Raw genomic sequence first — 21,515 nt, 5'->3', positions numbered from 1 at the left:
CTTCTCTGCCACAAGATGTCCTCAATTTTACCTAGCATCTATCAGGAAGACTGAGGACATACTGTGAGTGTAGAGCAGTGTTTCTCAACTCCAGTCCTCAAGGCGCCCCAACAGGTCATGTCTTCAGGATTTCCCTTAGATGAAACAGCTGTGGTAATTACTAAGGTAGTGAAATTGATCAAATCACCTGTGCAAAATAATGGAGAGCCTGAAAACATGACCCGTTGGGGCGCCTTGAGGACTGGAGTTGAGAAACACTGGTGTAGAGTATCATGCACCTGTCCCTTGAGGGAGGCTGTCCACAGCCCCCCCCCCACCCCACCGCACTCACAGGGCATTTACACTCATTCTCCCCAGAGCTTAAAGAATGTGGTGAGGTTCTGATGGTTTCCATCATCCAATTATGTGCAAGCAAGGATGATTTTTATTTATTTTTTTACTTGAACCTGATTGGGTATTCTTTATAAAGTGAAGGTTCACCACATTCACTAAGCTCTGGGGGGAAAAGGGGGAAAATAAATGCAACTGCTCCTGCAAAGTGTACAGTCTATTAAAATTAGAAGAAAAGAGGTTTAACCTTAAACTACGTAGAGGGTTCTTTACTGTAAGAGCGGCCAGGATGTGGAATTCCCTTCCACAGGCGGTGGTCTCAGCGGGGAGCAACGATAGCTTCAAGAAACTATTAGATAAGCACCTGAATGACCACAACATACAGGGATATACAATGTAATACTGACACATAATCACACACATAGGTTGGACTTGATGGACTTGTGTCTTTTTTCAACCTCACCTACTATGTAACTATGATGACAGGAAGTTCAGGGGAGGAGGATGCACCTTTGACAGGGCTTAAGGGGAAGTCTTCCTAGGCCCTTTTTTCAATGTAGCCTAGTATAGTTCTATGTTATAGAACAGACTTTTTGAAGAAGGGTGCCTTGAGGTTTCTTCGGGCGGGGGGGGGCCTTGGCAAAATGCCCAAAAATTGTATACAAGCTGGCGGGTGGATGAAGCCTTGCTTAAAGTTACACAAAGCCACAGATTTTCATTGTGCACCATTATGACCTTCTACCTGCCAACCTCCTAATGACCAATGACATCATCAATTGATTAGGAGGATGTCATCCGCCTGTTTGACCCTCCCTTGCCTCTCTTCATCAGCTTTGGAGTCACATTAGCTGAGTGATGGGGGTAAAACTGAGGGAAAAGAGAAACATTGGAATACTAGTCAGTACCAATTTGCAAAAGGTGTATTTGCTTTGGAAGAATAAATCACCTCTAGCGCTGGGTGGGGTACCTCAAGATTGTCCATAATTTTGAATGGGTGCCTTGACTCCAAAATAGAATATAGTGCTACAATTATGCACACTAATCGGTTTATGGAATAGGCTTTAGTACTACTTTAACCACTAGCCGACCAGCGCACGACGATGTACGTCGGCACAATGGCGCGGCTAGGCAAATGGGCGTACAGGTACGTCCCCTTAAAATCGTGGCATTGTGGGCGCGAGCTCAGCGCGTACTCCGTGACCGTGCCAGCGTATCCCGATGTCCGCCGGGGGCCCGCGATCGTGTCACGTAGCAGAAGAACAACGAGATGCCTTTGTAAACAAGGCATTTCCCCGTTCTGCCTAGTGACATGACAGAGATCACTGTTCCCTGTCATCGGGAGCAGTGATCGCTGTCATGTCAGTGGTAGCCCATCCCCCCCACAGTTAGAATTACTCCCTAGGACACACTTAACCCCTTGATCGCCCCCTAGTGTTTAACCCCTTCCTTGCTAGTGTCATTTACACAGTAATCAGTGCATTTTTATAGCACTGATCGCTGTATAAACGGTCCCAAAATGGTGTCAAAAGTGTCCGATGTGTCCGCCATAATGTCGCAGTCACGATAAAAATTATAGATCACCGCCATTACTAATAAAAAAAAATAGTAATAAAAATGCCATAAAACTATCCCCTATTTTGTAGACGCTATAACTTTTGTGCAAACCAATCAATATACGCTTATTGCGATTTTTTTTACCAAAGTTATGTAGAAGAATACATATTGGCCTAAACTGAGAAAGAATTTTTTTTTTTAAATATTTTTGGGGGATATTTTTTATAGCAAAAAGTAAAAAATATTGCTTTTTTTTCAAAATTGTCACTGTTTTTTTTGTTTAAAGCACAAAAAATAAAAAAAGCAGAGGTGATCAAAGACCACCAAAAGAAAGCTCTATTTGTGGGGCAAAAAAGGACGTCAATTGTGTTTGGGTGCAACGTCGCACGACCGCGCAATTGTCAATTAAAACGACGCAGTGCCGAATCACAAAAAGTGCTCTGGTTAGGAAGGGGGTAAAATCTTCCGGCACTGAAGTGGTTAACTGAGCAGGTTCTTAACTGTAGGTTATTAAGAATGAATTAATGAGAATAAGATCCCTGAGTAGCCACTGTGCAAGTGGCTAATCTGAATGATTAATAGAAATAGGGTTAAATCTAAACCTTGGTCAAGAAAAACCTTGTATAACCACTGAAACGAGTTATGCCGCGTACACACGGGCGGACTTCCGTCAACAAAGGTCCGACAGTCTTTCCAACGGACTTCCAACGGACTTTCTAACGAACGGACTTGCCTACACACGATCACACCAAAGTTTGACGGATTCGTACGTGATGATGTATGACTGGACTAACATAAGGAAGTTGATAGCTAGTAGCCAATAGCGGCCCTAGCGTCGGTAGCGTTTTGTCCGTCGGACTAGCATACAGACGAGCGGATTTTTCGACCGGACTCGAGTCCGTCGGACAAATTTGAAGCATGTTCCAAACCTAAAGTCCATCAGATTTTTGACCGAAAAAGTCCGCTGCAGGTCCGATGAAGCCCACACACGATCGGATTGTCCGCCGGATTCGGTCCGTCGGACCAGTCCGGTCGAAAAGCCCGCTCGTGTGTACGCGGCATTAGCTTTCAATTATCAATAAATTAATTTAGCCTGGATTCACACATGTGCGGTGCGAATTGAAGCTCAGGTTTCACTGGGAAGATAAAAATCTGTTGTTCAAAGGTTCATCTGCGTTTCAACTGCTGATCAGTGAGCAGGGAGAGGGGGAGGGAGGAGGGGGGGAGGGGGAGGTGTAGTGAGGAGAAGGAGAAAATCCTTGTTCAGAACGCAATGCATCTGCGAATCAGATGCGTTCCCATAGGAGATAATAGGCTTGTAGTTCGCACCGCAATGCCCAAAAAAAACGCACACGTCTTTTGTGCAATGCGCAGTGTGAATGCAACGCACATATGTGAACCAGATACATTCAAATGAATGTATTTTAAAATGTCCTGCGAATTGGATGCGGTGTAAGCCGCATCTAATTCGCATAGGTGTGAACGGGGGCTTATTGTGCCCTAAAAAAAAAAACACCCTATACAAACCTATTCCCATGGGTCAGCCTTTTACTCTGCAATGCATAAGCAATAAAAACCCAGCAGGGGTGCTAACCCTATTCCACTCAAATCAAAGCAGAGATAAGCCTTGGCTAGTGATGACTTAGCTACTTAAAGAAATAAATATGCGTCTATAACACTTCCACTAACTGCCGCTCTTAGCACATGCGATTCACCCGACGACCTGTAACAGGAATATAGATATAAATGAAATGACCCCTTAAATTACAGATGACTAACTCAGCCAATACTCTATCCATCTCTGTAACATAAGATGGATTTTTTGCTGGTGATTTGCACTCCTCTCAAATAAATACAGACCAATAAATATGTTTAATGTCATCCGTAACTGCTGTTTTCCTTTCCTTTCCAGTCTGTGTTTTTATGACATTTCCCGATGTCATTCAGGGAATGAATAATGGGCCCAGCCAGAGACACAATAACCTTGAGAAGATAAATATATCTCATCTTTGGTGTGTTAGAGGGTAACTCCACCTTTGAGTAACTCTTCAGTTTTCCCTAATCTATATAATTAATAATTAATTAATAATTAATTAAGCTAATCTAATAAAGGCAGTTTTTGCTAATCTAATTGTTCTCCTTGGAGTTCTCTGATAGAGATCCTCCATTTGCACCCACAGTACTACGCGTGAAAAAAAAAAAAAAAATTGGGGCGTTCAGTTGGGCACATTTTTCATGTTTTTTTCATTTTTTTTTTTCTCTCTGCGTGATGGAATCAGTTTAAATGTTCTTTTCGCTCTACCTTTTTTCTTCCAAAATGAATAAACTGTACTCGGTGCTTCAGATAATATCCTCAATTTTATATCACACAGCGGCACTCAAAAGCTGTAAATGCTAAAGCAAGGTGAAAATTGTCTAAAAAAACACAATTGTCGGCCAACAAACACGAACGTAGTGACGTACTACGTGTTTTTTCAGCTCTTTAGTGCCACCCTTTGGACTCCTTCTACTAATTTCGTGTTAGTAGAAGTTTGGTGAGTGTTGATTCGCGCTTTTCATTTCGTGCTTTTCAGTTCGCTTCTGAATGGCCGTTCGCCAACCAGACATGTTGTGGAACCGGAGGAGATAACGTGTTATTTATTATTGGCCTTGGAGTTATTGCTTTGACCCAAGTCCAATCCAGGAACAGGAGGAGGAGGATTTCTTTGACCAAAAATTGGTTGCTTTATTAATCGTGACCGATTATGTCATATGCCTTTGCTGCGGGAGCTCCAGCAGAATAATCTGGATGATTTTCAGAATTATCTCCGGATGACGGACCCCTGCTTTCACCAACTCTTGGCATTGGTAACCCCCTATATTAAGAAGCAGGACACATGCATGAGGCTTTTATTTTTTTTTGGGTGAATAATGATTTGATTTGGTATATTTTCTATATTTTTGGGATGCATAAAATGCACTTTTTGGTTAAGTTCTATTGGCAGATAGCATGTCTAATTTTATTTGTTTTCTTTTTTTAATCCTCAATAAAAAAATTGTGGAGAATAATACTTTGCTATGTGTTTTACTTCAAATGACAGTTTGGGAGTAGACAGTTACATTTAAAAAATTCAATGTAAAATTAACAAGGGACACCAACATAGTTGTATCTTTGATCTTAAAAACTACAGGATAATGGTGTTGTGGTAACTTACACCAAAAAAAAAACAAAAAACAACAAGCATAATAATATTATTCTTGATATCACTAGAAAAAAAAGTCTTTGAAAATTCGTTTGCCATAACTCCATCAGTATCACCAGCAAAGCGGCTTCATTATTATCCCATTAAAGAAGAAGAGAATTGTGCGCTGCATTTGGAAACTTCATAATTTGCCGCGTCACGAATGTTAATTCTCCATTACGAACGCTAGTTTACAAGACCGACCGCTTCTGGCTCGTCCTTGCTTCCGAGCATGCGTGTTTGTACTTTGGACTTTTGTCTGACGGACTTGTGTACACACACTCGTAAAATACGACAACAGACATTTGTCCGCGCAAAATTTTAAAGCCTGCCATCCAACATTTGTCCGCGGAAAATCCGCCAACAATTGTGCGATGGAGCGTACAAACGGCCGGATTTTTCGCCAACAACCTGTCATCACACAACTCCCATCGGAAAATCCAATCGTGTGTACGAGGCTTATGTGCTGAAACAGACACTCAGCTGTCCCATGGTCCAGCGATGTGACCGCACGGAGCCTCGCTCCTCTCCCCCTCCACTCCACGGCGCTTCCATTGAAACTGTGGGCACCCGAGCCGTGACAGCTTGCGGCTTCGCGGCCGGGCACGCACTGCGCATGTACGAGTTGCGCTGCGCTCTCTCCGAGTGGACAGGCAATCTTCTGGGACCTGTGACGTGTCCCAGAAGATTCCCGAGAGGGAGGGGGAGAGGAGGAGTCGCCTAGGCGGCCCGTAGTCGGAGGTAGGAAGTGGGACAGGAAGTCCCACTCAAAACTAGTCAACCGCCCCCCCCCCCCCCCCCCAAAAAAAAATGACATGTCAAATGTGGCATGTAAGGGAGCGAGGAGTGCTTAAAGGGGTTGTAAAGGTAATTTTTTTTTTTTTTTTTAAATAACAAACATGTTATACTTACCTTCACTGTGCAGCTCGTTCTGCACAGAGTGGCCCCGAACCTGCTCTTCTGGGGTTCCTCGGCGGCTGTTTCAGCTCCTCCCCGCAAGCATTTACCACCTTAATGCGAGCTCCCTCGCATGGTGGTGAGTGCTTGCGGGCGCGCTCCCGTGATACAGCCGGCGGCTATAGCCGCTCGCTGTATCACTCGGCCCCGCCCCCCGGCGCGCCGCGTCATCGGATGTGATTGACAGCAGCGCGAGCCAATGGCTGCGCTGCTTTCAATCCATCCACTGCAGCCAATCAGCGACCAGGCTGAGCTGCAATGAAGATGACGAGGATGAGCAGCGAAGATTCGAGGCGTCAGGTAAGTAAAACGGGGGGCCTGGGGGCGGCGGTACTGTCAAAAGTTTTTTCACCTTAATGCATAGAATGCATTAAGGTGAAAAAATTTTTACCTTTACAACCCCTTTAAAGCAGAAGTCCCACTTTTGGGTGTGGTCCATGAACCCACCTGGGTCCCACCACCTAGTGGAGGGGACAGGACGGTGCAGGAGGCAGCTGGTCTGCCTCACAGTGGAGCAACCTACGACCTCAACAAGATGAAGTTCTCAGTGTTTTAAAGCTTTGAATAGAGCGCTGCACTGACGCACCACACCCACGTGAGTTCCCTGGACTGGGGATTTTTTTTATAATAAATTGGTGTTATAAAATGATATCACACTATCGAGACTTTTTTCCTACCGTTTACATACTGTAATTCATTCTTTATTACTGCTGTTATAGCAGATTAATAGGTAGATAGCGAAGGACAAATTTCTTTGCTTTTTATGCTATTACACGGCTATATGGGACGTGATTAGTGCCAGCAGATGTCTGTATAACTTTTTTACTCTCAGTAGGTAGCTCACAAGACTTTTATACTTTGTTTAAATCAAGCTGCTTACCAAAAATGCTGACACCAAATTATAGGAGATCTGGCAAGGTATAGTGGTGTAACAATTTTCTTTTTTTTTTTTTTTTTAAAGCCCATGGTGTGCAAACACACCCAAAAACTTCACCCGGTGCCAAAAAAATGTGCACACACATAAAGAGTGAAACACAAAAAGGTGCAACGGGTACACAAAATCAGGGCCTTGCCCTGAATCCCCCGGGGCGTTAAGCTCTAGACAGGGACAAGGGTACTTACACTTGGGTCCATCTGGCCAAAACCAGACGGACCCCTTTCTCTGGAGGGTCTGCCGCAACAGACCCACCCAAGTACTAGGTGGGGCTCCCCCGAAGGGAGACCCCATGAGAGAGGGCGAACTAAGCCAAAAGGCCATGTCCACCCCCCGTCCCAAGACTTTCAGGGCAAGTCCGAGGACCCGCACCCTACTCATCACACAGTGCAACAAACCGTGTACAACACAAAAATACAAAAAGTGACAAACACAGGCAATAAATAAAATAAAGTGGGGAAGGAATCATCCGATCGGAGGGTGTTAGCAGTACTCCACATCAAACTAGGACTAAGGAATCCTCATCCTGTGGGTCCAGCAGGTCAAAGTCAGATTATGGGGACTTCCAGGCAGCATCCAGGTCACCTCAATCAGACTCTCCCCACTGCTTTTCTTGTCCAGTGCAAATATGATGGGTGTAGCGTCACATATGGCGACCCATCACATTTGGCTACCCGCTGGACTGCGCATGCGCGACGCCGCCATATGCGTTCCAACATTGTGGCGATCTGCGCTTGCGCAGAATTTTGTGGCCACACCCCTGAGTCCAGGTTCAAGCCCCACCATCCAAGTGGACATAGAGTTAGATTATAATTATGCCGAGCGAAGCGAGCCCGCGAAGGGCCCTGTGGCAAAGTGGTCTTACAACAGTGTTGGAACGCATATGGTGGCGTCACGCATGCGCACTCCAGCGGGTAGCAAAATGTGATGGGTAGCCGAATGTGACGTGACATGGGCACTGATTAACTGCACTGGGGCACTGGTGGGCACAGATGAGAATGCACTTATGGGCACTGATAAACTGCACTGGGGCGGCACTGATGAGGCTGCACTGATAAACGGCACTAATGGGCACTGAAAAGCTGAACTGATAAGGCGTCACATACGGGCACTGATGAGGCTGCACTGATAAGCAGTGGACACCATCCACCGCCAAATATCTGTAGGAGGGATTTCCACCATCCCTGCAAAGTTTGCAGTCATTTTTTTATGTCTTATTTTCAGTGCAATGTGTATTATATGTGACGTTACATATCACAGAGACCAGTATTGTGGTGATATTGAAGTTTATTGAGATTTCCATACATTAGAGGGTTCCACCATTATTGTGTTATTGATTACATAGGTTATTGGTTACATAGTAGGTGAGGTTGAAAAAAAGACACAAGTCCATCAAGTCCAACCTATGTGTGATTATATGTCAGTATTACATTGTATATCCCTGTATGTTGCGGTCATTCAGGTCCTTATCTAATAGTTTTTTGAAGCTATCGATGCTCCCCGCTGAGACCACCGCCTGTGGAAGGGAATTCCACATCCTTGCCGCTCTTACACTAAAGAACCCTCTACGTAGTTTATGGTTAAACCGCTTTTCTTCTAATTTTAATGAGTGGCCACGTGTCTTGTTAAACTCTCCTCCACAAAAAAGTTTTACCCCTATTGTGGGGTCACCAGTATGGTATTTGTAAATAATTCTCAAGCGTCTCTTCTCCAGAGAGAATAAGTTCAGTGCTCACAACCTTTCCTCATAACTAATATCCTCCAGACCCTTTATTAGCTTTGTTGCCCTTCTTTGTACTCGCTCCATTTCCAGTACATCCTTCCTGAGGACTGGTGCCCAGAACTGGACAGCATACTCCAGGTGCGGCCGGACCAGAGTCTTGTAGAGCAGGAGAATTATCGTTTTATCTCTGGAGTTGATCCCCTTTTTAATGCCAATATTCTGTTTGCTTTGTTAGCAGCAGCTTAGCATTGCATGCCATTGCTGAGCCTATCATCTACTAGGACCCCCAGGTCCTTTTCCATCCTAGATTCCCCCAGAGGTTCTCCCCCCAGTGTATAGATTGCATTCATATTTTTGCGACCCAAATGCATTATTTTACATTTTTCTACATTAAACCTCATTTGTCATGCAGTTGCCCACCCCATTAATTTGTTCAGATCTTCTTGCAAGGTTTCCACATCCTGCAGAGAAGTTATTGCCCTGCTTAGCTTAGTGTCATCCGCAAATACAGAGATTGAACTGTTTATCCCATCCTCCAGGTCGTTTATAAACAAATTAAATAGGATTGGTCCCAGCACAGAACCCTGGGGGACCCCACTACCCACCCCTGACCATTCTGAGTACTCCCCATTTATCACCACCCTCTGAACTCGCCCTTGTAGCCAGTTTTCAATCCATGTACTCACCCTATGATCCATGCCAACGCACCTTATTTTGTACAGTAAACGTTTATGGGGAACTGTGTCAAATGCTTCTGCAAAATCCAGATACACCATGTCTTCGGGCGATTAGTAAGTTAGCGCACTTTTTAGTTTTTTTCCCATGCCGACATTTACTTGTGTCACGCGCTGATGTAAAGCAGCATGGCCCGGCTCTTTCTTTCTGTGGTGCAGATAGGGATGTGCTCACATACACCATACAAGCACTGATTGCTGTTAGAAAGATCTCAAAGCTGCAGCATGAGGAGGAATAATTCTAATATGGAATTACAGCAGAGTACAGTGTGTGTAATATAGAATTATGGGATGTGTCTACAGTTCAGTAATGATTACATAAAGCATGTAAGGGCAATCTGTTTATCTCCTGTTGTGTCTGGAGGAGGAGAGCACAGACACGTTTTGCATTTACAAGGCTGTAACCTATCTATTCTGTTGTGTGCTACTGAACAGCATGGCTGCCTGCAGAATGAGGTGCGTGATTTATGTTGAAGTGGGCTTGTTCACATTTACATGTACAGGCCTAGTGTACCTCGCACATTCATTGCAATTTGCAAAGCATGAAGGGCAGAGACCCTAGAGAATAAAATGGTGGTTGTTGCAATATTTTAGGTTACAGTGTATTTGCGCAGCGGTCTTTCAAATGCAATTTTTTAAAAAAAATACACTTTAATGAATTAAAAAAAAAAAAACTAAACAGTAAAGTTAGCCCAATTTTTTTTGTATAATATGAAAGATGATGTTACGCTGTGAGAATCGTGATCTTTATTCTAAGCAAAAAAATTGCGATTCTCATTTTGGCCAGAATCATGCAGCTCTACCCACTGCATTAGTATCTGTTTTGTAACTGTTTACTTAGCCAGGCATACAAATCACAAAGAGCTAGACTTGCCAACAGCAAGTATACGCTATAACAGCCACACCCTACATACACTGTATTACCAAAAGTATTGGGACATCTGCCTTTACACTCACATGAACTTAAATGGCATCCCAGTCTTAGTCCATAGGGTTCAATATTGAGTTGGCCCACCCTTTGTAGCTATAATAGCTTCAACTCTTCTGGGAAGGCTGTCCACAACTTTAGGAGTGTGTCTATGGGAATGTTTGACCATTCTTCCAGAAGCACGTTTGTGAGGTCAGGCACAAAATCATTTGGTGGAGGGGGGATTATGGTGTGGGGTTGCTTTTCAGGGGTTGGGCTTGGCCTCTTTAGTTCCAGTGAAGGGAACTCTTAAGGAGTCAGCATACCAAGACATTTTGGACAATTTCATGCTCCCAACTTCGGTGGAACAGTTTGGGGATGGCCCCTTTCTGTTCCAACATGACCAGTGCACAAAGCAAGGTCCATAAAGACATAGATGAGCAAGTTTGGGGAGGAGGAACTTTACTGACTTGCACAGAGTCCTGACCTCAACCCAAACAACGTTGGGATGAATTAGAGCGGAGACTGTGAACCAGGCCTTCTCATCCAACATCAGTGCCTGATCTCACAAATGCGCTTCTGGAAGAATGGTCAAACATTCCCATAGATACACTCCTAAACCTTGTGGACGGCCTTCCCAGAAGAGTTGAAGCTGTTATAGCTGCAAAGGGTGGGCCAACTCAGTATTTAGGCTGGGTTCACACTTGAGTACAGAGCAGCTCACAGCAGGGGTCCAGTGCGTCACCTGTTCACCATTTCAGGTCCGATTTCAGTCCGAATTTTTGGCTGAATTCAGACCTGAAATGGACCAGAAGACGCACAGGACTCCTGTGCAATTTGTACTGGAGCTGCTCTAGAGATGTGTGAACCGGCTCCATAGAGAGCCGGTCACAATCTCCTGAAATGCAAATTGGATGCGGGGAAAGCTGCGTCCAATTCGCAATAGTGTGAACCCAGCCTGAATCCTACGGACTAAGACTGGGATGCCATTAAAGTTCATGTGTGTGTAAAGGCAGGCGTCCCAATACTTTAGGTAATATAGTGTAGATGAGCCTGTCTTCTGCTAGTATGCTGTAGTGAGGGATCCTTGTTCACCGTGTGGAAGCAGTGGTCCATCTGCAAAGATCTGCCTGCCCCCTTCCCCACTGAGTCAGACCTCTAGCTCTCCTATCAGCAGAAAGCATTAGCTTGGCTGATTCAGAGCAGCAGGGCAACCATCAAAGCTCATGCTCCTTACTGATAGATCGAACTCTGGTTCTACCTCAGCAGGGGAAATGTTGGACCTCTGCACGGAGACCACTGGTTCCTCACAGAGAACAGGGCTTCTTTTCTACAGCATACTGGCAGGGGAAAGGCTTTTCTACTAAATCTGCCTCTGCTTTCCAAAGAAAATTAACTAGGACTTTCAACACCATAACATTTGTCACCTAATCTTCCGTTACGTAAGGCTTAGTCTATTCAACCTTTCTGCAAGTTCAGGCTTGATCCTGCGTGGATTAAGTCCTGGTTTGGCCCCGTGGAAACTGGCACAGTTGCAGTAGTTCAACTTTTCATTCATTACTCTTGAATAGAACGTAGAACATTTTTCTGGCACAAACAGAGATAATATTACAGCTGACTCATCCCTTCAGTCTATTCAAGGTTACAGCATACATGCTAAATGTTTTTCTGGCTTTTCCATATCAATACATGCGATTAACGGCCGTGTGCAGTCACTTTGATCTCAAAGTTTTACTATAGTGAATGATTAGAGATATTTATGGTACTGCTTACCAAAAGATATGTTGAAGGAGGAGTGTCTGAACCCCCAAAACACTTTGGATTTTCAATTATTGAATTTAAAACTTTACTGGACTCTGTGATCTTTGGGGTGCCACCATTACTACTTTCTACAAAGACCCAAAGTCTTTGTATAAGTCTACTTCTACAAACAAGCCCCCCCCCCCCCTTTTTCTTAGGAGTATTCTGATGAATGTGACCAACCTCACCAAAGGGAATCAGCTTAATTGATGTACAGTGTTTTGAATGATCCCTTTTATCATCAATATGTGATCCTGAGCTTTTTTTTACATGAATCCCAAGTTTTTTTGCTATGAGAAAGTAGATGTGAGATGCTGGGCTTGGAATTTTTTCTGTCATGTAGGTGTTGGTTGGTCTTGATAACTAGACCTTGGCAGCTCTACCAGGGTGGGACCCTCCAAGGGGTGATGGTCTCCCAAGTTGAGAAATCCAAATGAAGTTGTAAAAAAAAAAAGCACCTGTCGGCCGTCCTGAGACTCCATAATCATTTATTGTGGATCATACAGTAACAACTCGAAGAGAAAAGGAAGCCAATTTGTTTCAGGGTCAACCATCTCCCTTCGTCGAGGCTTAAGATGTAAAGGATTATGTCTGCTATAGGACCCTATCTCAAGACTCCTGGGAAACTATGTTGATCACACATTCACTACAACTATTAATGATCTTTCTTTGATTCAGAACACACCCCTGGAGTCATAGCTCCCAACTGTCCGTGATTTCGAGGGACTGTCCCTGATTTGTAACAATGTCCCTCTGTCCCTCATTCCTCCTGATCTATATAGAGGTTTATAAAATGCACTTTTTATCTATCAAAAAGTGTTTTCCAGTGCTAAACCTTTCAACTGAATTCTAAATTGCTGCATTTGTAAATTCCAAAAGCCAATATAAAGTAATAGTAGTGGTAAAAAAGCACTTGTAGGTTTAACCAATCAATATAAAGTAATAGTAGTGGTAAAAAAGCACTTGTGGGTTTAACCAATCTTGGTTTTTTTTTTGTGTACAATTCTCCTTTAAGGGGGTGTGACAGGGGGTGTGTCCTTTGCCTGCATACTTTTGCTGATAGGTGTCCCTCATTCCCAATCTCAAAAAGTTGGGAGGTATTCTGGAGTCTTCAGATAGAGTCTTATGTTAAGCATTGCCCTTTTCATCTTAAGCCCCAATGAAGGGGATTGTCGTCCCTGAAAAAGCATTGACTTATAATTAAGAACCTTAGAGTGATTCTAAAGACAGAAGGTTTACGTACCTTCATGCATTCTTTGCGTGAAGGTGAAAAATCTTCTGCATGCAGCTCTGTCCTCAGCCCCACCTGATACTTACCTGAGCCTGATCTTGACCTAAGGATGTGCACTAGAACAGCTGCTCTCCCAGCTCTCTCCTTCCTCATTGGCTCAGAGACAACAGCGGGAGCCTTTGGCTCCTGTTGTTTTTTTCAATCACAGCCAGAGGGGACGGGGAGCGGGGGGGGGGGGGGTCAAGCCCAGCTCTTTTTGTGTCTTGAACACATGACCAGGGTAGATCAGAGCTCGCCTCCATACTTGACTTCTTGACCTCTTACCCAAAACTGCACACAACTACACCTTCCTATAACCCCTAGGAAAAACCACACCACTGGTTGAAGTTAAATGGCACAAATCGACCTTTTATTAAGCATAAGCTTATGAATAACAAAACATAACAATACACATATCAATCCAGATAACAATGGTTCCTTGACGGTACCATATAATGATATAACTAAAACTTTGTGTCTGTGGCACCTGTTAGCTAAGTTATGACCCCAGCCGCCAAACACTGCCTCGGGGACTAACCCAGGTGACCTCAGACATCCAACGGTCTTACCATTACCCGGTCACTATAGATTGAACTGTACAAACTAGAGGACGTCATACCTAAGATGGGTCCCCACCGTTTTACCAATAACACCAGGTTTAGACCCCTGTCAAGGACCCCAAACCACCACAGAACAACAAAGGAAGTATAACAGTACTACCCGAAAAAATAGGGAGGGAAGGTGGGACGTTCTTCTGACCATTTCTTCTCTGCAAGTGAACCTAAACCACTCCTCCCTAGCACTATACTCTCCAACTCCTCCCAATCACCTTATCTACTTGACCAATCAGGTAAGCGTCAGTACTGACCACACTACTTAATATAGTTTACCCCTTCTACCGGGTTCCCCTTCCACCCAGTCATGTATGCCCTCTGCCTATTTCGTTCCTTCTCACCTCTGGGCATACCTCTAAGAGCGGGGCTCCAGAGCGAGCACGCACTGGTGCCCCCATAGCTCAGGAGAAGGGGACAACCAGGAGCGCCAGCGGGGGACCCATGAAGATGAGGATTGGGGCTGCTTTGTGCAAAACTGTTACACAGAGCAGGGAAGTATGAAGTGTTTGGTATTCTTTTTAAAAAAAAATATTACAAATAGTTTCACTTTAACTGCTAGCCGACCAGCCACCGCAGTTAAACTGCGGCAGGTTGGCACGGCTGCGCAAATTGCCGTAGCTTTAACCGCTAGCCGACCAGCCACCGCAGTTATACTGCGGCAGGTTGACACGGCTGCGCAAATTGCCGTAGCTGTACATCGCTTCTTTAAGACGTCACAGCAGGTGTGCACACACACGCACCCGCCGCGTGTACCCGGAGCTGATGCGCGTACCTGCAATTGCTCGTGACAGAGCGAGAACTGGGATCTGTGTATGTAAACACACAAATCCCTGTTCTCTCAGGGGAGAGGAGAGAGATCGTGTGTTCATACTAAGTATGAACACCGATCTCTCTCCTCCCCTAGACAGTCCCATTGCCCCTACAGTTAGAACACACCTAGGGAACGCAGTTAGCCCCTTGATCACCCCCTAATGTTAACCCCTTCCCTGCCAGTGACATTTATACAGTAATCAATGGCTATTTTTAGCTCTGATCGCTGTATAAATGTCACTGGTGCCAAAATAGTGTCAAAAGTGTCCGATCTGTCCACCGCAATGTTGTAGTCCTGATAAAAATCGCAAGATCGCCGCCATTATTAGTAAAAAAAAAAAATAATAATAAAAATTACACAAATCTATCCCATATTTTGTAGACGCTAAAACTTTAGCGCAAACCAATCAATATACGCTTATTGCGATTTTTTTTTTACCAAAAATATGTAGAAGAATACATATCAGCCTAAACTGAGGAAAAAATTCTTCTTTTTTTTTTTAATTTAGGATATTTATTATAGCAAAAACTACAAAATTTTTCAAAATTGTCGCTCTTTTTTTATCTATAGCCCAAAATTTTAAAACCCGCAGAGGTGATCAAATACCACCAAAAGAAAGCTCTATTTGTGATGGAAAAAATGACATAAATTTTGTCTGGGTACAACGTCGCATGACCACGCAATTGTCAGTTAAAGTGACGCGGTGCCGTATCGCAAAAAATGGCCTGGTCAGGAAGAGGGAAAATCCTTCCGGGGCTGAAGTGGTTAAGAAGACTGGTGTCATTGTCACTGGGACAGACAGTGATGGGAAATCCAAAATTTTACAGTTGTCACCAAGTTTAGGTAAATTGTCCACTGGGGACACCTGTTGAGCTGATAGATACTCAAGAGGGGAATTGTCCCCAATTTATAGGGATTTCCCTCCACTTCCTGTTGAATCTCCAGGGCAGGAAATGAAGGGATATCTCCCCACAGACTGCAAAAAAAAAAAAAAAAAAAATGACTAGGGAATGCATCCTTTTCCTACTCAATCCAAAACCACTAAACAGGTTTTGGCTATACATACTTTTAAGTGCATGATAGTCCATATAGAACAGCAATGACTCTGCTGAAGTGTGAAAGGAACAGAAAAGTAACAATTCACAGAAAAATATAAAAATAATATATGTAAAAAAATTAATGTAAATATGCATAGAATATCACGGCTGATCACAATGTAAACAGGAAGAGCCGTTGATCGGCTTTTCCTCACTCGCATTTGACAGACGCAAGTAGAGTAGAGCCGATCGGCTGCTCTTCTGACAGGGGGGGTCTGTTCTGATTGTTTATCAACGCAGCCCCCCCTCGAATGCCCGCCCAGGACCACCAGGATGCCGCCAGGACCACCAGGGATGGCCACCACACTGGACCACCAGGTATGCCACCCTATACCACCAGGAATATGTTAATCAGTGCCCAGGCAGCTGCTAATCAGTGGAAATTAAAAATGTCTGCCAGTGCCACCAGTGATGCCTGTCTATCTATCTTGTGCAGTCTATCAGTGCCAGCCATCAGTGCTACCTTTCAGTGCCCATCAGTGCCGCCTATCAGTGCCCATCAGTACCCAGCAATGCCGTCTATCAGTGCCACCCATAAGTACCCATCAGTGCAGCCTTTCAGTGCCCATTAGTGTCGCCTATCAGTGCCCATCAGTGCCACCTATGACTGCTCATCAGTGCTGCCTATCAATGCCCATCAGTGCTGCATATCAGTGTCACCCACCAGTGCCGCCTATCAGTGCCCATCAGTGCCCATCAGTGCCACCTATGACTGCTCATCAGTGCCGCCTATCAATGCTCATCAGTGCCACCTCATCAGTGCCATATCATTGGTGCCACCTCATCGGTGCCCATCAGTGAAGGAGGAAACTTACTTATTTACAAAATCTTATAACAGAAACAAAGAAAAACATCTTTTTTTATTTTTTTCAAAATTTTCGGTCTTTTTTTATTCGTTTAGAAAAAAATAAAAACCGCAGAGGTGATCAAATACCACCAAAACAAAGCTCTATTTGTGGGAACAAAATCGTAAAAATTTAGTTTGGGTACAGTGTAACATGATGGCGCAATTGTCATTTAACCCCTTCCTGCCGAGCGTACGCAGATGTGCGTACTCGGCTTTCCGGGGTTATACCGGGATGATGCCCACAGATGCAGGCATCATCCCGGTACCATGTTATAGAGCGGGTGATCGGCTATCCATGTATAACAACCAATGCGGCTAAAAGCCGCTCGGTTGTTATACCACCTCCCGCCGTTCTCACCTGGCCTCCTGATCCACCGGGAGGCCCGATCGATGATCCGCCGTCTCCAGCGGCTGCTGACAGTCTGGAATGAAGCCGTGCATGGCTTCGTTCCAGCCTTCTAATTGTAAACGCGGAAGCGACGTCATGACGTCACTTCCCGTTTACTCGGCTGCCAATGGCGCCGGTTTTAAAAAACTATACAGTGTTCAGAATCACCGTTTTCGGCGATCTGAATACTGTGAAGTGCAAAGGAGACCCCCGATCCCTCCATAAAGAGTACCCGTCACCACCTATTACTGTCACAAGGGATGTTTATCTTCCTTGTGACAGCAATAAAAGTGATCAAAAATTTTTTTTTTTTTTAAAAACACAATTTTTAAAAATTAAAATAAATAAAATAAATAAGAAAAAAAAATGTTTAAAGCGCCCCCGTCCCCGCGAGCTCGCGCAGCAAAGAAAACACATACAGAAGTAGCGCCCGCATATGTAAACGGTGTTCAAATCACACATGTGAGGTATCGCCACGATTGTCAGAGCGAGATAAATAATTCTAGCACTAGACCTCCGCTGTAACTCTAACCTAGTAACCGTAAACAAAAATTAAAGCATCGACTATGGAGATTTTTAGGTACCGTAGTTTGTCGCCATTCCACGAGTGCGTGCAATTATAAAGCGTGACATGTTTGGTATCTGTTTACTCAGCATAACATCATCTTTCACATTATACAAAAATATTGGGCTAACTTTACTGTTTGGTTTTTTTCAAATTCATGAAAGTGCCCCTTTTCCCAAAAATTTGCGTTTAAAACACCGCTGCACAAATACCGTGTGATAAAATATATTGCAACAATCGCCATTTTATTCTCTAGATTCTCTGCTAAAAAATATATATATAATGTTTGGGGGCTCTAAGTAATTTTCTAGCAAAAATTACGGATTTTAACTTGTAAACACCGAATGTCAAAAATAGGCTTAGTGATGAAAGGGTTAAAAAGTGACAGCGCTGAAAGCTGATAATTGGCCTGGGCAGGAAGGGGGTGTAAGTGCCCGGTATTGAAGTGGTTAAGCGTTAGGATGTTGATAAAACTGCATTGCAGCTCCTGTTTTTTTCTTTTTTGTATTTTTAAACCTCTATGCAATCCTATGCCCTGCTGCGCGTTGCTGTGCGTTACAGCACATTGGAACACACCGCGCAGAAAAACAACATGTCCATGTTTTTTTTTTTTTCCGGGGCACACAAACACAGTGGATTGGTGTGAACTGAAGCCATAGGACATAAGGCAAATTGTCTCATTCATTCTTGTTTTGGGACTGTGTTGGGCAGAGCTGCTGCTGGTGTGAACGAGACTTCATTCATGCATCTACAAAGACATCCAGAGACCCAGCACCTTCCATTATAAGACTTTATATTTATAAGATCTATATTTATAAAAGTGTTCCTTTGCCATAAGCAGGACAAAGCTTAAAATGTTTCTAAAAAAGTATTGCAATACCTGTATTTATCTTTAAATGAGTCTCGTTGACCATTGGTGGCTGGTGCTCAATATTTTGGGGGGTCGGAAAACTAAGGGGTGCTCTGCGCCCCAAGTCCACCCTTTTTTGAAGCCAATTAGAGCCTCAGGCTCTAATCATGTGCTTAACAAAAAAAAAACATAGAAATCCATGCGTCCGGCATCCTGCATGTAGATTAGGGACCGGACGCATGGATTAGGGGGGCGGCGCCCCTGCGCTCTGCATGGACGGCTGGCCCCTGCCGATAACCTTTTGTGGAAGCCCCTTGGAGTCCAGGTGCAGGATGTAAGTGACCTAAAGTTATGACTTCTCTGCTCCTAGAGCTAAGCCCCACTACCTACTATCAACTATCAAGTGCCAGACCCTCGGGTACCTGTTGAAGTTCTGGCCCCTAAAAGGCAGGGGTGGGGCTTTAGCACAGGGAGTGTTTGGGTTTAATCTAAATTTGGGTATAAGTGAATTCCCCATGAGACCTCCTAGAGCTAAGCCCCACCACATACTTTCAACTGTCAAGTGCCAGATCCTCTACTACTGCTACCTGGTGATGTTTTGGCTCTTAAAAAGCAGGGGTGGGGCTTTAGCACACAGAGGGGTTGGGTTTAATCTTGACTAAGTCAAAGCCCCTTGAGCCCTACCACCTACTGTTGAAGTCCTGGCCCTTAAAAGGCAGGGGTGGGGTATTACCCTGTTTCCCCGAAAATAAGCCCTACCCTGAAAATAAGACCTACAAGGATTTTAACTAGGGCTTATTTGGGGGGTAGGGCTTATATTGCAGCCATCACCGACAATCACGCTAGGTCTTATTTTCTGGGAAACAGGGTAGCACAAGGGGTGGGGCTTAATCTCGACTTAGGCATACATCGAAGCCCTAAGTACAGCCTGGGCCTGCACAGGACACTGGAATCCTTTGAAAAATAACACAAAGTGCCTGCAATAGAACACCCCCCCTCCTGCCGCCCTCTGGTGCTTCTCCGAGCTTGTCCGTGCGATCGGCGAGTCGGAGAATGAATAGGTCACTGCCAGAAGTTGATCATAGAGATTTCTGGTGACCAGATGGTCCCCAGTCATCTCTACGACCCTCAGAGGCCCGGGCGAAACGTTATGACGTCACGTCTGGGCCGGCGGACGTAAACAATGCTGGGGACTCGGATGGAAAGGTCGAGACAGTTCTTTTTTTTTTTTTATCTTGGTCTTTTCAGCCTGGAGGAGAGATGTGGGGGTCTTATAGATCCATAAAGAGGACCTGTCACGCACTATTCCTATTATGCCCTGTACACACGGTCGGATTTTCCATCGGAAAATGTGTGATAAGACCTTGTTGTCGGAAATTCCGACCGTGTGAAGACTCCATCACACATTTTCCATCGGATTTTCCGACACACAAAGTTTGAGAGCAGGCTATAAAATTTTCCGACAACAGAATCCGTTGTCGGAATTTCCGAACGTGTGTACACAAATCCGACGCACAAAGTGCCACGCATGCTCAGAATAAAGAGATGAAAGCTATTGGCTACTGCCCCGTTTATAGTCCCGACGTACGTGTTTTACGTCACCGCGTTCAGAATGATCGGATTTTCCGACAACTTTGTGTGACCGTGTGTATGCAAGACAAGTTTGAGCCAACATCCGTCGGAAAAAATCCTAGGATTTTGTTGTCGGAATGTCCGATCAATGTCCGACCGTGTGTACAGGGCATTACAAGGGATGTTTACATTCCTTGTAATAGGAATAAAAAAATTTAAAGAGAAAGTGTAAAAATAAAAAAATAAAGGTAAAATAAACAATAAAAAAAAATGTAAAGCGCCCCAGTCCTCGCGTGTTTGCGCACAGAAGTGAACGCCTACGTAAGTCGCGCCCATATATGTAAAAGGCATTCAAATCACACATTTGAGGTATTGCCTCATGCGTTAGAGCGAGAGCAACAATTCTAGACCTCATCTGTAACTCTAAACTGGTAACCTGTAAAAAAAATTGAATGTGTCGCCTATGGAGATTTTTAGGTACCAAAGTTTGGCGCCACCAAACAGATTCCAAAGCTTGCAATCGATTTGTCTTGTATTTCTCCAATATATGTGAAAAATTTAGAAAAGAGGAAACTTCATAGTGCAGTCAAAATGGTTGCTTTATTCCAAGTTTTGCACAAAAACAGCAAAGAAATCGTTACAGACACAGCGGTAAGTTTTCAGACTGCCAGCTGATGCGTGGTGACGTCACAAAAAGTCTCTCCAACCGACGCGTTTCCCTGTAACAAGCATCGACTGAGAACCACCTCGTCTAGTGAGAGGCCATCTGGCTTTATATTTCTCCGCTAGGATAATAAAAACACCCACTATCTGATAATGCAGATATCAAGGCGTTGCATCAGAAGTTTACATGAACATTTATCATCACTTGATTCACAGCTCTGTCTTTGGGACTTTTATAAGCAATACAGCAAAATAACACGTTTTATTTGATTACCTTTATTAATTGATTTTCACTGAGTGTTGGACTAATATTATTTACATGTTTATTATAAGGTTCATATTAATTACTGTATGTGGTTAAGGTTTGAGCAATTCCCATATATACCGGTATATATATATATATGTGTGTGTGTGTGTGTGTGAATTGAGTATTTCATTTTTGGGAGTAGGGGCACTTATTTTTTTATATATTTTTGGAAAATATATTTTTTTCATACTATAGATTTTTTCACATTATATAATTTTTCACTTTATATCATTTTTCACAAATTTTAATTTTTTTTTATATATTCACTTATTTTCTCATCAATTTTTTGTTATTATTATAATCAAGTTTGCATCACTACCTTGGTAAGTGCAGAATATTTAAACTATATCCTGTATAATCCTGTATAATAA

General features: G+C 43.8%; 1 protein-coding gene across 1 annotated transcript in view; it reads left to right on the top strand.

Moving 5' to 3' along the window:
• The window catches only part of TOM1L1 (target of myb1 like 1 membrane trafficking protein), a 137,079-nt gene that overhangs the window by 21,288 nt on the left and 94,276 nt on the right, over positions 1-21,515 (top strand). The gene's annotated exons all lie outside the window — the stretch shown is intronic.

The sequence above is a fragment of the Aquarana catesbeiana genome, linkage group LG12 (genome assembly GCF_042186555.1).
Source record: "Aquarana catesbeiana isolate 2022-GZ linkage group LG12, ASM4218655v1, whole genome shotgun sequence".
NCBI classification, from domain to species: domain Eukaryota; kingdom Metazoa; phylum Chordata; class Amphibia; order Anura; family Ranidae; genus Aquarana; species Aquarana catesbeiana.
The sequence above is the reverse complement of the archived record's forward strand: the minus strand, read 5'-3'. Positions and strand labels throughout refer to the sequence as shown.